At 38.0% G+C, this 16110-nt stretch overlaps 1 pseudogene; it reads left to right on the top strand.

Moving 5' to 3' along the window:
- Positions 1–2431: 2431 nt before the first annotated feature.
- On the top strand, positions 2432–2550 carry LOC128650833 (uncharacterized; annotated as a pseudogene).
- Positions 2551–16110: the final 13560 nt, after the last annotated feature.

Raw genomic sequence — 16110 nt, 5'->3', positions numbered from 1 at the left:
ATGGACATCCTTCTAAACATGATGACATATGTGCCCACATTCACAGAGATCAGACAAGGGAAGCTGGTTATACATAGCTGGGAACTTTCCTGTCACTTAGGTCTTTCGACAGAAAAAGGGACCCCCTGGATGGGTTCACTAAGGTGTGTGTGGCTATATAAAGGAGGGTATTTGTGTAGCTACTGTGAATATGGGGGAGCAGGATAATAAGGGTTTTGTCGGTCCACCTTGTTATATATAGTAAAGGTTATTATCAAAGAATACTAGAAGACAATAAGAGAAGGCGCCACAATAGTGTGAAATCCATGGTATATTATACCCACGCCAACAATGAATATCACTTACTAGATATAAAGCACTTGAGAAGTGCCACGGGTACAGGCTGGACTATTAATAGCTGCCCAGCAAGCTATCTCCACGAACTGCAGATCGACAGGCAGATTCCAGCGTCTCAGTCTCGTATATATCCATCACGATCTTGATGTCTTGATCAGCAGCTGCTCTGATAAACCTGCTTGCATATATCCAGCAGACTTGCAATGGAAAAGATTGTGTAGTAAAAACTTTGTGATGACAAAAGGTTTTAAAAAACACAGTAAAAGTTTATTAAAAACCATATACACAACACGTTTCCCGGTTAAACAACCGTTTCATCAGGTGTATAGTGTTCAAGTGCCATCATGACTTATAAAACAAATTCGGCGTCTCTAGCCGATTAGTGCACTTGTGCACTAGGAATATGAACCAATAGAATCCCTGCATTGAGCCGGCTAAATGGTGATAGGATCGCTGAATATAGGTGTGTTCCCTATCCCCCCAGCAGCTGATCGATCGTACTAGCAGCCGCTACAATGATAGCTGATATGTGTTAAGTGATAGGATGGCTGAATATGGGTGTGTTCCCTATCCCCCCAGCAGCTGATCGATCGTACTGATCGCTAAGATGCGTATTACCAGCAAAATACAAGTCCGTATATGGACCAATGTTTATATAAAGATTTCTTTGTTTGTTTCTCAATTTTTAGTTTTTACATTAGCCACCACTCAATCGTTAACCAGATGCTAACCAACAGGGAAGAAACCAAAGTATAAGACAACCTATGTTATAACTCATATGTCAGGATTATAAATACATACATTCATTATATAGAAACATACATTGCGGTGATATAAAATTGATATAATAAGAACATATAGTGGGACTTCTATGTCTTGCAAACCGCAATGCATATTAAATAAATGAAATATATATAATAAATATATATATACACATACCGACTATGAAAAGGACAATTATAGATCAAACAAAAACAAAAAGTCTATCAATTCAAGATTATAATAAATTGATATACTAATACATTAATATCCAAAGAGAACATTTATTTTAATGATCTTATACATATACTCTAGGCTAGGGTATTATAGCCACTTAAGACTACTGCCAATATATAACTAGCCTCTCATTTTTATAAAAAGGTGGAAAAGCATATGCTCAAAACGATGAGCTCCCAATCAGGAAAATAACTATTTTAATAATAATTTTTTTTTTAGTGAGTACTTCTTAAGTGGATAGTTATTTTCCTGATTGGGAGCTCATCATTTTGAGCATATGCTTTTCCACCTTTTTATAAAACCTAACCTAAGTTACAATAACACCTAACCTAACCCTACAATTAAATAAATTAAAAACAATTAAATAAATTAAATTAAATTAGCTAAACTACAAACCCCCCCCACTAAATTACAGAAAATAATAAACAAATTACAAGATATTTAAACTAATTACACCTAATCTAATAGCCCTATCAAAATAAAAAAGCCCCCCCCAAAAAATTTTTTAAAAAAACCTAGCCTAAACTAAACTATTAATAGCCCTTAAAAGGGCCTTTTGCGGGGCATTGCCCAAATAAATCAGCTCTTTTACCTGTAAAAAAAAATACAAACAACCCCCCCAAAAGTAAAACCCACCACCCACACAACCAACCCCCCCAAATAAAATACTATCTAAAAAAACCTAAGCTCCCCATTGCCCTGAAAAGGGCATTTGGATGGGCATTGCCCTTAAAAGGGCAGTTAGCTCTTTTGCGTCCCAAACCCTAATCTAAAAAATAGATTAGGGCTATTGATAGTTTAGTTTAGGCTAGGGTTTTTTTTTATTTTTCTTTTAAAAACAAATCACTTTGAAATAAAGATAATTATCTTTTGTAAAGACAGACAGACTGGCAGGCAGGCAGAGAGACAGAGAGGCAGGTAACCTTATCCGTGTATACTTTTTGTCATGGGTCAGCGAGTTATTCTGGGCCTGTACTGGCATTTTTTATTTATTCATTTGCGGTTAAAATTTTATCCCCATTTTAGCTCTTCCACTGCTTACAATGCTGTGAATGAAGGCATGAGCAAGCTTAATTCACGCTGGGTACAAACAGAAAATGCCTACCGCCATACTACTCTGAACGCACCCGATCACGTCTGATCTCGGAAGTTAAGTAGGGTCAGGCCCGGGCAGTACCTGGATGGCTGACCGCCTGGGAACACCGAGTGCAGTAGGTTTTTTTCTTTGAGTTTTTAAAACAACTATGCATGCGTAATATCTCCTGAAAGTGGCAATATTCATTGAAACAACTGTATCTTGCAATTCCTTAAAAAACACGTCAATTTGAAATAAAGATAATTATCTTTTGTAAAGACAGACAGACTGGCAGACAGGCAGGCAGACAGACAGAGAGGCAGGTATTTTGCCTAACAACTCAACCAACATGAAAGAAATGTGCAAATAAGAACAGGATTACAAGTGAGGCGCCAATGATGACACTAGCGTTATTGCGATTGTTTGCTCCCCCTTTCCATTGAACCTGCTAGTGGAGGAGCTGGGTGGTGTGATTAATAATGACTTATCAGATCTATTTCTCCTATCTAGGAATGTTTCGATTATATTAGCTGTTACACTTAGCAAGAGCTTCACTTTCCCTTTGTCTTTCTGTCTGTAAGGGAAGTTCCCCATAACCTGACACCCCCTAACTTAACCCCAATTAAAATACACTGAAATAAAATTAAAAATATACTAACTACCTAAAAAGCATTAAAAAATTACAAACAAACGGCTATATTACAAGTTTTGTCGGTAAAAACTTGTGTTGCTAACGAGCCTTTTTTTTCCAGCGCTCACTTTAAACAACGCTGGTATTACAAGTTTTCTGAATGGCTGCGTTAGCCTCAGAAAAGTGAGCGTTGAGCAAATTTAGCGCCACTTCTCCTTGTAATACCAGCGTTGCTTACGGTAGCTGTAAGCTGGCAAACGTGCTCGTGCACAATTTCCCTATAGGAAACAATGGGGCTGAGCTGTCTGAAAAAAACCTAACACCTGCAAAAAAGCAGCGTTCAGCTCCTAACGCAGCCCCATTGTTTCCTATGGGGAAATAAAAGTAATTTCTGCACCTAACATGAACCCCGAGTCTAAACACCCCTAACCTTACACTTATTAACCTATAATCTGCCGCCCCCAACATCGACGCTACCTGCATAATATTATTAACCCCTCTGCCACTCCGGACACTGCTGCTACCTACATTATCCCTATGAACCCCTAATCTGCTGCCCCTAACATTGCCGACACCTACATTATACTTATTAACCCCTAATCTGCCCTCCAACGTCACCGCCACCTACTTACACTTATTAACCCCTAATCTGCCTCCCCCAACGTCGCCGCTACTATATTAAATGTATTAACCCCTAAACCTAAGTCTAACCCTAACGCTAACACCCCCTAACTTAAATTTATTTTTAATAAATCTAAATAAAATTTCTATAATTAAATAAATTATTCCTATTTAAATCTAAATACTTACCTATAAAATAAACCCTAATATAGCTACAATATAACTAATAGTTACATTGTAGCTATTTTAGGATTTATATTTATTTTACAGGCAACTTTGTATTTATTTTAACTAGGTACAATAGCTATTAAATAGTCAATAACTATTTAATAGTTACCTAGTTAAAATAATTACAAAATTACCTGTAAAATAAATCCTATTTTAGTTTATTTAATTGTATTTTATTTTAGATAATTGTAGTTGATTTAATTAATTTATTTATAGTGTAGTGTTAGGTGTATTTGTAACTTAGGTTAGGATTTATTTTACAGGTAATTTTGTAATTGTTTAAACTAGGTAGCTATTAAATAGTTATTAACTATTTAATAGCTATTGTACCTACTTAAAATAAATACAAAGTTGCCTGTAAAATAAATATAAATCCTAAAATAGCTACAATGTAACTATTAGTTATATTGTAGCTATATTAGGGTTTATTTTATAGGTAAGTATTTAGTTTTAAATAGGATTAATTTATTTAATTATAGTAATTTATTTAGATTTATTTAAATTATATTTAACTTAGGGGGGTGTTAAGGTTAGGTTTTTAGGTTTAGGGGTTAATAACTTAATTATAGTAGCGGCGACGTTGGGGGGGGCAGATTAGGGGTTAATAAAATTTATTATAGTGTTTGCGAGGCGGGAGTGCGGCGGTTATGGGGTTAATACATTTATTATAGTGGCGGCGATGTCCGGTTTGCAGATTAGGGGTTAATAAGTGTAGGTAGGTGGCGGCGACATTGGGGGGGGCAGATTAGGGGTTATATATAATGTAGGTGTCGGCGATGTTAGGGGCAGCAGATTAGGGGTTCATAGTTATAATGTAGGGTGGCGGCGATGTCCGAGTCAGCGGATTAGGGGGTTAAATCATTTATTATAGTGTTTGCGATGTGGGGGGGGACTCAGTTTAGGGGTTAATAGGTAGTTTATGGATGTTAGTGTACTTTGTAGCACTGTAGTTAAGAGCTTTATGTTCCGGCGTTAGACCATAAAACTCTTAACTACTGACTTTTATATGCGGTAGGAGTCTTGGAGGTAGAGGCTGTACCACTCACTTCTTCCAAGACTTGTAATACCAGCGTTAGCCAAATCCCATTAAAAAGATAGGATACGCAATTGACGTAAGGGGATTTGTGGTATGGAAAAGTTGCAGAAAAAAAGTGAGCGGTAGACCCTTTCCTGCCTAACTCGTAATACCAGCGGGCATTAAAAGCAGCGTTAGGACCCCTTAACGCTGCTTTTTAAAGCTAATGCAGAACTCGTAATCTAGGCGTTTGGTTCTTAATTTTGTAATGGTAGGATATTTATTTTCAGTAATCTTACGCCTAGATTTAGAGTTTTGCGGTAGATGGGGTGCGTTAGCTATGCGTGGTTTATGTCTAACGCACTGCATTTTTTAACGCCGGTATTTAGAGTTGAAAAACAACCTTCTAACGATACTCCTAACGCGTGTATTTCACACGCGGAATCCTGCCCGCGTTAGACAGTCTCCCATATAGATCAATGGAAAAGCAAACAAACAAGCTTTTTTCATCTAACACTCGATCTCGCGAGAAATACGCACAGCTCGGTCATATGACGCATACCACATAATGCACAACAATAACACGCCGCAAAAGTCACAACAACAATCACTAAACAAAGCACATAAGCATTACACATTCAGAAGCGGGGGGAATTTTTAAAAAATAAAATACAGGGAATACGCATATCATTTAAGATGCGGAAATACGGAAAATAACAACAAGGAAAACAAAAATCACAATCATACACTAGCAAAATACTCGCATTCAATATTACTATATATTAGGACAAACATACATATACAGTACTTCACTAATACCACACCATCGCAAATTAACATTTAACCATAATACTATTGGTCAATGTTATAGAAAACGAGCACTATGACATCATCGCATTCTACACATTCCACAAATACTAACTCCAAATGAGCATGCGCAAATTCACACACCTAATACACATTGCACAAATAATAAGTAAGAATAAAGCACACCTGAACACAATTTACAACGCAAACCGGTACATCATTAAACATTTACACAGGGTATATAAGCACCACACAAGCATGGCTTCTTTCACTGTGTTGCTGGTGGGTTTTTGGAGATTGGAGCTTAGAGATTTGGTGCATTATTGTGAGTCAGTTAGTGTTATCGTGAGTGAGTTAGTGGTAGTTTGAGTTAGAGAGGTAGTGGTAGTGTGAGTTAGAGAGTTAGTGGTAGTGTGAGTTAGAGAGTTAGTGGTAGTGTGAGTTAGAGAAAAACACATTTACACGCAAAAACACATTCAATACATACATACACTTATCAATAACACTACATACACTCCATACCCCATACCCTCTCATACTACACTCCATAACCCATTCCCTGTAGTCCCATTCCCTGTAATTCCATTTACTCTTATCCCATACCCCATCCCCATCCCCTAGTTACATTTAGTTTACATATCCTCCTTTTAGTCTTCTTCTTCATGTTGTTCATTTAAATACTCCTTACCCTCTTTTATTTATATCCCTTTCACACTTTCTGCACTTTTTTTGGTCTTTTTAGTTCTTTATTTTGACCCCCTTTCATTTGATCACACTCACTTTTGGATTGCTTATTTGGGGTTTAGTTTAGGGAAGAGATGGAGGGCAGGCAGGGGAGAGGTAGAGGGGGGGAGGAGAGGGAGGGGGAGAGGAACAGGGCAGGAAGGGGGGCAGGAAGGGGGGCAGGAAGCGGGGGTGGAAGCGGTGGGTGGACCCAGCCACTTGGTTCAAGATGAACAAGTGGCTGGGCCCAGTGGCGGACAGAGTAGGGCTTCACAGTCCGGGAAACAGAGGGCATCGTCACAGGGGAAGGCCAAGGCGACTAGGGAGGCGAGGTTTTCTATGGAGGAGAAGGAGGCCCTCGTAGAAGCCTATATGGCCAGGTATAGGAGGCTGCAGCATCAGAAGACCACCCCGACTGAGAAGAGGAAGCTCTGGCAGGAGATAAGGAATGCAGTCAATGCAGTGGGTGGCCGGAACAGAGATATGGACTCTATTAAACATCGCTACCGGGACTGCAAGATGGATCTTAAGAAAAAGTTAAGCCGGGAGGCCCAACATGCCGCAGGAACCGGTGGCGGCCCTGCACTGGAAATCGATTACTGCCGATGGGAGGAAATGTTGCGTCCCAGCATCTCCGAGGTGGATATAGTCGGTATCGGAGGAATTGATAGCGGGAACCTGCCATTCTCATCTGACGGTAAGCTCATTTAATAAAAAATTAACATACAAATGTATTTCAAGGGACACTATACGCAAACATTTCCTTTCATGATTAAGGTAGAGAATACAATTTTAAACAACATTCCAATTTACTTATATTACCGAATTTGATTCATTCTTTAGATATACTTTAATGAAGAAATAGCCATGCACACGGTGAACCAATCACAGGAGGCAGCTATATGCAGCTACCAATCAGCAGCTTCTAAGCATATCTAGATATGCTTTTCAGCAAAGAATATCCAGAGAATGAAGCAAATTAGATAAGAAAAGTACATTAGAAAGTTGATTATAATTGTATGCTTCTAAATCATGAAAGATAAAACATTGGGTTTCATGTCCCTTTAAGGATCAGATTAATGCTATTACGTTGTTTACACGCATTCACAATTACTTTGCGGTTACATTAGTATCTAGGCTATAGGTTAGGTGTGCATTTAAACAGGACTGAAAACAAACGCTAAAACATTCAGATTGACCAGAGATATCACAAACACGGTTTAGAAAATGCGGACATCGTATTGATTGTTAGATTTCAAAGTGGATTAATGAGGCTGCATTTGTAATTGTATCGTAAGCTAAGTAATTTAAAGCTTTATTTGGAAATATGCTAATATATACATTTATTTCTTTTTCAAATATACAGAGTCTGGGGAGGAGGCAGCACAGCAACTACCGGCTCCTCCTTTTCCCCGGGATGAGAGTGGTGGGGATGAATCTCCACCTCGGAGGGAAGAGGCCCCCCTTGACGAAGAGGCCCCCCTTGACGAAGAGGCCCCCCTTGACGAAGAAGCCCCGGAAGCAGAGGAAGAGGCCGCGGAAGCAGAGGCCCCTCAAGGACCAGCAGGCCGCCGTGCACCAGCAGGCCGCCGTGCACCAGCAGGCCGCCGTGCACGGGCACCCTGCCGTGCACAACAAGAGGAAATAGCGGAGGTGCGGGTTCTACTAGACTACATTGACCAGATGCGTAACTCTCGGATCCAAAATATAGAAGGCAGAAATAGAATTATTGAAGGACAAAACAAAATTATTGAAGGCCAAACCCAAATCATACACCTCCTTACTCGAATAGAAGAAGCCCAAAACAGAACCTTTAGACTCCAACAGAGATGTTTAATTTCTTTCGGGAGGCGCATGCTGGTCTGCCTCCTGCTGGTCTGCCTCCTGCTCCTGGTCCGCCATCTGCTGGTCTGCCTCCTGCTCCTGGGCCGCCATCTGCTGGGCCTCCTGCTCCTGGGCCTCCTGCTCCTGGGCCTCCTGCTGCTGAGCCTCCTGCTCCTGGGCCGCCTGCTGCTGAGCCTCCTGCTCCTGGGCCGCCTGCTGCTGAGCCTCCTGCTCCTGGGCCGCCATCTGCTGGGCCTCCTGCTGCTGGGCCTCCTGCCGGGCCATCTTCTCCTGCCGGGCCATCTTCTCCTGCTGGGCCATCTTCTCCTGCCGGGCCATCTCCTCGGCCATCTCCTCCTCCTCACCTTGGTCGTCCCAGTACTCTTCCTTCCACTCTTCCCACAACATCTCCAATGAGAACTCGTCGGAGTCGGCAGTTGACCCTCCCAGAGCCTCAGCCCCGTGGGAAGAGGGGAAGGAAGAGGAAGTAAGTATTTGTTTTCATGTTTAATGTTTTTTTATTTAATGTGTAATGGATAGGTATGTGATGATGTGGTTTTCATACACTTGTGGACCACACTCTGTATATAATCTACTTCTATGGGACCGGGTCCATGGAGGCAGATTGTTTGCAGAGTGTGGGTTATAAGTGTGTGAAAACCACATCACATACCTATCCTTGTTCATGATATTGATTGGTTTCTGTGATGTGATGTCCAAACTGTTTCCCGAATCGAAAACAAAATGACCATTACAATTATCCATGATGGCATATTACTGTTTAAATGCCAATAACACAGCTTAAAGGGACAGTCAGAACATTATTGATTACAAAGAAAACACTGTATTACGCATTATCAAGTTGGAAACAACAAAACATGGAGAAATATGTGTGACTTATGTGCTTACCCTTGTATCTATGCCTATGAAAAATGACCACTTATTTGTTGTTCTGACATAACAACATTTTACACAATCAATGATCAATACATGGTAAATATGCTGTATGAGATCAAGGTTTTAGATATACAAATGCTATCCAAATGCCCTCTAGTGGTCAAATTGCATTCTGATTACATGCACTCTTCAAGCTATAAGAAATGAGCACACGAACATCATAGGTTTAGCTAGCAAATTAAAATAAACACAGACAAATGATTAATTGGTGAGAAACCTTTGATATCATTGATATTACAAAATTGACTTTTTTAATAATGCTAAACATAATTTGTTTTCTAAACTGTCCCTTTAACAAAATTACATATGCTAACATATAATATTTGGTGATTGTTGGTATATCTACATGTACTTGTTCAAACAAGAAATATTGAAAAAATATTTATATTGACGTGTTAAATAAAGTCTATTTTCTTAAAGAGACATTATTGTGTTTATTTTTTTTTAGAAACACATTTGTTTTAACAATGAATATGGTTTAAAGTCCTTTTAGGAGTGAAAAAAAAAATATGATAACAATAATATATTTGGAGATTAACCAATGTGGAATTCATACATGATACAAAAATCAACATTTGCATTAAAGGGACAGTATACAATCTTTTTAACATGTAATAGACACTACTAGAAACAACAAGATTAACATATACTGATATCAAAATCAATATTAAAAAGCTTTAAACACTTTCAAAGAAAATCGGGTTATCTCTATTGAAAAGATAGATGAACCCCCATTACAATCGTAAAACAAGACAATACCCCATCATTAACATATGAATAGACCCTTTACACAAACAGGAGAAAGCTGGAGATGGTACTCACATGAAACTTTGAGGCTTGGCGAGGAGTCTGAAAATTACTTCAATTTTATTTGAACAGAAGCAAAAGTAGACGTGTATTTGGTAAACAATGGACTATATAACTAGAGACCAAATAAAATATTTTGGTTTTTAATGTGAGTGTCTAATGAACCTTTAATAAAATATACGACGAAATTACATTTAGAAGAAGTCGGCATCATATATTTAGCATATGATAAAGATAAATGCATATTGATTACTTTATTATAATACAATAGCGCATCTTTATGAATTAGATATCTTTAACATTAAACACAACAGTCATTTTTCATAAAAAGGAACATATTGTTGACAAACATATTAAACAAGATGAACTATAGAGATTTGCACTTGCCTCGAAATATCTTATGCATGAAAACATTTTGCTTTCGTTCGTTTATTCAACCAGACATCCAGCAAAAGAGAATGTGGTGGTCTTTATCAGCTATGGGTCAACAATGTAACATGATGCACACAATCCATATTCGCCATGGTTTTAAACTTGTCTTCTCATTCACAAACGTGTGTAACGTGCACAAACAAATATTGCGTGACTACGTAATACAATCAGACGTTTCTTTACCTTTGCATGTGACGTCTTAATTAACATGGCGCTTCCTTGATCACGTAAGAACGCAATCCAATAAAAGGCGCATTCTTGATCACGTAAGAACGCAATCCAAAAAAAAGGCGCATCCTTGATCGCGTAAAAACGCCATCCAATAAAAGGTGCATCCTTGATCGCGTAAAATCGTCAGTCAATCCAAGGAATCATTGGACAGCCTGGCAGGTGACGTCTTAAGCAACATGGCGCATCCGAGATCGCTGAAAAACCGCAGCCAATACAAGGACTCAGTTGACAGCTTGGCATATCAATAAGAAACGTATTTATATTTTAGTAACTAGTTTGTGTCTATATTGCTATCTAGGAATGTCACGAAATCATGAAGCATCTTTTCGGACTTGACTGTCCCTTTAACTATAGCTATGGTGTATATCTTTAACATTTAAAAGATACACATGAGAAATACATATGCCATTGATGTTTTAAGATATGTTTAGATTGTTTTGGAATAACAATAATGACACATGTATTGATCAAACGTGTCATTTATTCAAGTTGAAATATGGTCAGCCTACCTATAGCCATATATGGGAGGAGAAGTATTTTTGTTCAAATATTTGAAAAAACATATTCCTCATCTAAAATATGCGCATTACACACAGAGATTGATTTGGTTACATTACTACAATAAGATAGAATTGAAAATGAAATACATGTGCTGTCAACATTACAATAAGATTGTTTATTAATAAGATTATATGTCCTTGTTCATGTAAAAAGGACAAAAACGCTTTAGAAATGGAAATCCATTCATTAACAATTGTGCTCAGCATCACTTAAAGGGACATGATTTTTATTTGTAAAAAGAGGATACACAGAGACAATACTATTTCAATAAAATGAACACTTTACAGGGATTATATCATTGTATCAATCCTCAGATCATTTGATAAAGGTGCATCAATTCATGCAGAGTTTATAAATACACACATGGAAGTGAAATTTGCAATATACATATATATACACAAATAACAATCTATATATACATATATAAAAGAATTACTATGCTAATCATAATCATGCAATGATAAAGCTTTACGAAAAATATATAAAGACAAATAATAAAATTACATTGGAGATGTTAATCTTAAAGTCATTTACAATTGTATTACATATATGATTCAGGAAACACCATTATTTTTGGTAAGGTCCCTTTAAGGATCAACCAGATAAACTAGAGGTTTCAATCAATGACATGAATAAAGAGGACAAAGAATCGTGCAATGACATGTCTTTTATTAGTATGTCAGAAAACATCAACAACGTTTATAAATAATCTTTTAAAGATCAGGAAAATTGGAGCCATATGACAAGGTAACAGAGTGCATCACAGTCCATGAAGAGAGTTTGCCAAGGGCCAGCATAGCCCCATTGGAGCCATATGACAAGGGTAACAGAGTGCATCACAGTCCATGAAGAGAGTTGCCAAGGGCCAGCATAGCCCCATGGAGACATATGACAAGGTAACAGAGTGCATCACAGTCCATGAAGAGAGTTGCCAAGGGCAAGCATAGCCCCATTGGAGCCATATGACAAGGTAACAGAGTGCATCACAGTCCATGAAGAGAGTTGCCAAGGGCCAGCATAGCCCCATTGGAGCCATATGACAAGGTAACAGAGTGCATTACAGTCCATGAAGAGAGTTGCCAGGGCCAGCATAGCCCCATTGGAGACAGTATGACAAGGTAACAGAGTGCATCACAGTCCATGAAGAGAGTTGCCAAGGGCCAGCATAGCCCCATTGGAGCCATATGACAAGGGTAACAGAGTGCATCACAGTCCCATGAAGAGAGTTGCCAAGGGCCAGCATAGCCCCATTGGAGCCATATGACAAGGTAACAGAGTGCAACACAGTCCATGAAGAGAGTAGCCAAGGGCCAGCATAGCCCCATTGGAGCCATATGACAAGGTAACAGAGTGCATCACAGTCCATGAAGAGAGTAGCCAAGGGCCAGCATAGCCCCATTGGAGACATATGACAAGGTAAAAGAGTGCAACAGGCACAACAATAACAATAAAAAAAGGCCAAATGGCAACCATAAAACCAAACATCAACATGTGGACGGAGGATTCTTATCTGCGCCCTTGGAGCATCTCCAGATCCTCCACTTACTGGTCATCCCCTTCATCGTCCTGTGCCTGTCCAGCTACAGATTCAAGCATTGAATTCCACCGTCTCATCTGACAGAGAGTCAAATGCTGAACCTGTAGCTGGGCCTGCATGGTGTCGCTCATCCCTCTCAGGACAGCTGCGTTCCTCAACACGGCCTGCTGTACGCGTGCTAGACCTTCTAGCGTGAGCCATGTTGAGTCACAGCCTAAAATAAAGAAAAATAAATATATTAAGGATAATTACACAACAGAATAAGCAAAGATACATTGTCATCATAAAGACAAATCATTCTTTAAATTAATTTGATGAAATTGATTATTACACATGAAATATTGTTATTCAGACAGACCTAAACCATTAAAGGGACATTTTACTCCAACATGTTTGTCCCCTTTAATTGGTTTTTGATGATCCACTTTTACAGCTTGAGTGTCTAAAATCTTGTAAAAGGATTTACATTGTACTTTAGCAATTTAAATATTTTAGTTATACTGTGGTAGGCACACCTATCCTTAAAAATGTGGGCGTTGAGGACAAGCTGTGTAAACATAGCAACCAGAAGAAATTACATTCCCACTGGGTTATACAAGAGATAATGTATGAACATTTGTACATAAATTGTTGGATCCAAGTAGTGGTGATTGGTATATGTAGTGATATCAAATTAAAGGGACACTAAACCTAAATATTTTAGTTACTGATTCAGATAGAGCATGACATTAAAAAGAATGATTAATTTACTCGTATTCTTTAAATGTTTGAATTCTCTAGCTATATTTTAAATGCAAGAATGTAAGTTTATAGGGCAGGCCATTTTTGGGTATCAACTTTGGTTGTCCCTGCTGATTGATGGATACATTCATCCAACAATAAAGAAATGATGTCCAGATTTTGTTTTAATAAAAAATAATTAGAGGCATTTCTTTGTTTCAATAAAGATAGCAAGAGAATGAAGAATAATTGATAAGAGTAGTAAATTATAAATTTGATTAACATTGCATGCTCTATTTGAATCACAATAGAAACAATTTTCCTTCAGTGTACCTTTAAATATCTTATAATGTTGATTTGAATGATACTTACAGCTGTGCCTGGGAAGGACAATCCGACACCCAGGACAATGAAGGTTGAGACAGGGGGGGAGGGATGGGATTGGGTTGGGGTGGGATGGGATTGGGTTGGGGAGGGATGGGCTGCTGCTCTGGGGTAGCCCGTACAGCTGGGGAGTGGTGTGAGTTGGGGGCTGGGCAGCTGGGGTAGCTGTACGGGCCAAAAGACGGGGAGAGCGGCGAAGGGGGAGGAAGGGGCATTTTGTGGGAGGGACAGGATAGGACAAATGGGAAGGGCTGGAGGGTCTGTCGTCTGTGGAGGGGCAGGGGAGTGGGCAGGGGGACGTGGGCAGGGGACTGGGCAGGGGGACTGGGCAGGGGATTGGGGCAGGGGCGGAAAACTGATGACCAGAAGAGGAGGATCCATCTGAAATAAATATTAAAAATATATTAACATCTCATACATCATGAAATCAAATCAATGCATTTAAACTTGATTATGTTTGCAATATACTTAGAAGTGTGTTTGAATTTCTAAACAATGATGACATGAGGATATGAGGATATGGTATGTATATAGGCACTCAGATGAATAGCAATGACTGTCTGTACAATTATAAAATTGTGGTTTGGCCTGGAATATGCATGTGACATCATGATGGCATGAATTAGAAAATCCAAATATTTAAACAAATCCAAGCATATCTTCATGCTGCCTGATATATAAAGGGGGGCAGTAGTGTATTTGAACAGACAAATAATATTCCTTTTTAAAGTGCAAAAGCTGTAGACTTGAATGTCTTCAATAAAATGATTTCCAATAAAGAAACATGTTGGATACATGTTAGATATATTTCACATACCATCAGACTTCAAGGGAGCCTCTTCCTCCTCCGTCCCACATGTTAAATCAATCTCTGTAAAACATAACATGTTGTGTACACGTTAGGATCAGATATTATAACATATGTTACTGTTGCTCAAAGACACACATCAATGTTGCATTAAAGATATACACACCCAAAGTTATGATTTACATCATTTTGATGGAGCATACAAATGACATTAGATTTGTTATTCTCAATGATTCAGATTTTCAGTTTATTGTTTGTATTAATTTTCAAATCATAAAAGCATAGTACATTGAACATTTAAGATTTCTCATGTGTGTATCACTTGATGATTGTTGTCAAAATTGAACATGGAAACAAACATATGCTATACATCTTCTGAATAACAAAGGTGTAGACTAAGAAATTTTTAATTCTTAATCTTTCAATATTAAAATAAAATTAATATATAATCAGAGGAGTAAATTATATGTTTGTTTCAAATGTTATGCTTCATCAGAATCATGCTCATAATATTGATTACCAATACACCTTCAATGACATATAAATGAGTCAATGGACTTACCAGAAGACTGCAAAGGCAGCTCTGTGTCGGGTGCTGGATCCCTCTGGGCTCCCCACAACAACTCTCTCTATGAATGATATAGATATATATTAGTGAACACATTTGGGATAGCACTAAATCACATCTGTCTCGATTTATAAGAATAATCAACTTGAAAATGTGAAGAATAGAGCAGTCATTATAAAAAAATGCTAGATTGAATCAAGGGGATTCTGTAAAAAATGATGTATTTAACATATGTTTAATTTCTGACTATATTAGACATCAAACTCATCTCATACGATGCTATTGCATATCTAAATATACCCATTGATCAATGTTCTTAAAAAGAATACACACAAACCACATTTTGAATAACAGCTGTTGACCAAATATAAACAAAGACATGTGGCACATCGAGCCATTTGTGCAATGTACAGTAATCTTGTTTAGGACATAACACATATTGATCACAATACAAAACCAAATTGATTAGTACAAATATGTAATCATGGTGCTGTTAGAGTATGCTTATATCTATAAAGTAACTCCAACAGTGAATATGTGAATTATATATCAATATTGTCTAATCCAAAGAATGTAAGGATTAATGAATCTATTGTTTATTAAAGGGACACTGACATGATTTATTTCAATCATTGATTTCACTGTTCAAACTGTTACACAATGATTTAACATTGACTCCTATTATAATTTTAATTTTGCTACATTTTAATCTTAAAGGCAGATAAGCAATATTGGATTCAATAAATATTGTTTGTTGAAGGTATCCACCAATCATCGATAAAAACCCAGGTGGTCAACCAAAATGAAGCTGCAGATAAACGTACATTCTTGATTTTAAAATACATTTAG

The sequence above is a fragment of the Bombina bombina genome, chromosome 2, assembly GCF_027579735.1.
Source record: "Bombina bombina isolate aBomBom1 chromosome 2, aBomBom1.pri, whole genome shotgun sequence".
Classification (NCBI taxonomy): Eukaryota; Metazoa; Chordata; class Amphibia; order Anura; family Bombinatoridae; genus Bombina; species Bombina bombina.
Note: the sequence above shows the minus strand (reverse complement) of the source record. Positions and strands in the feature narration are given on the sequence as shown.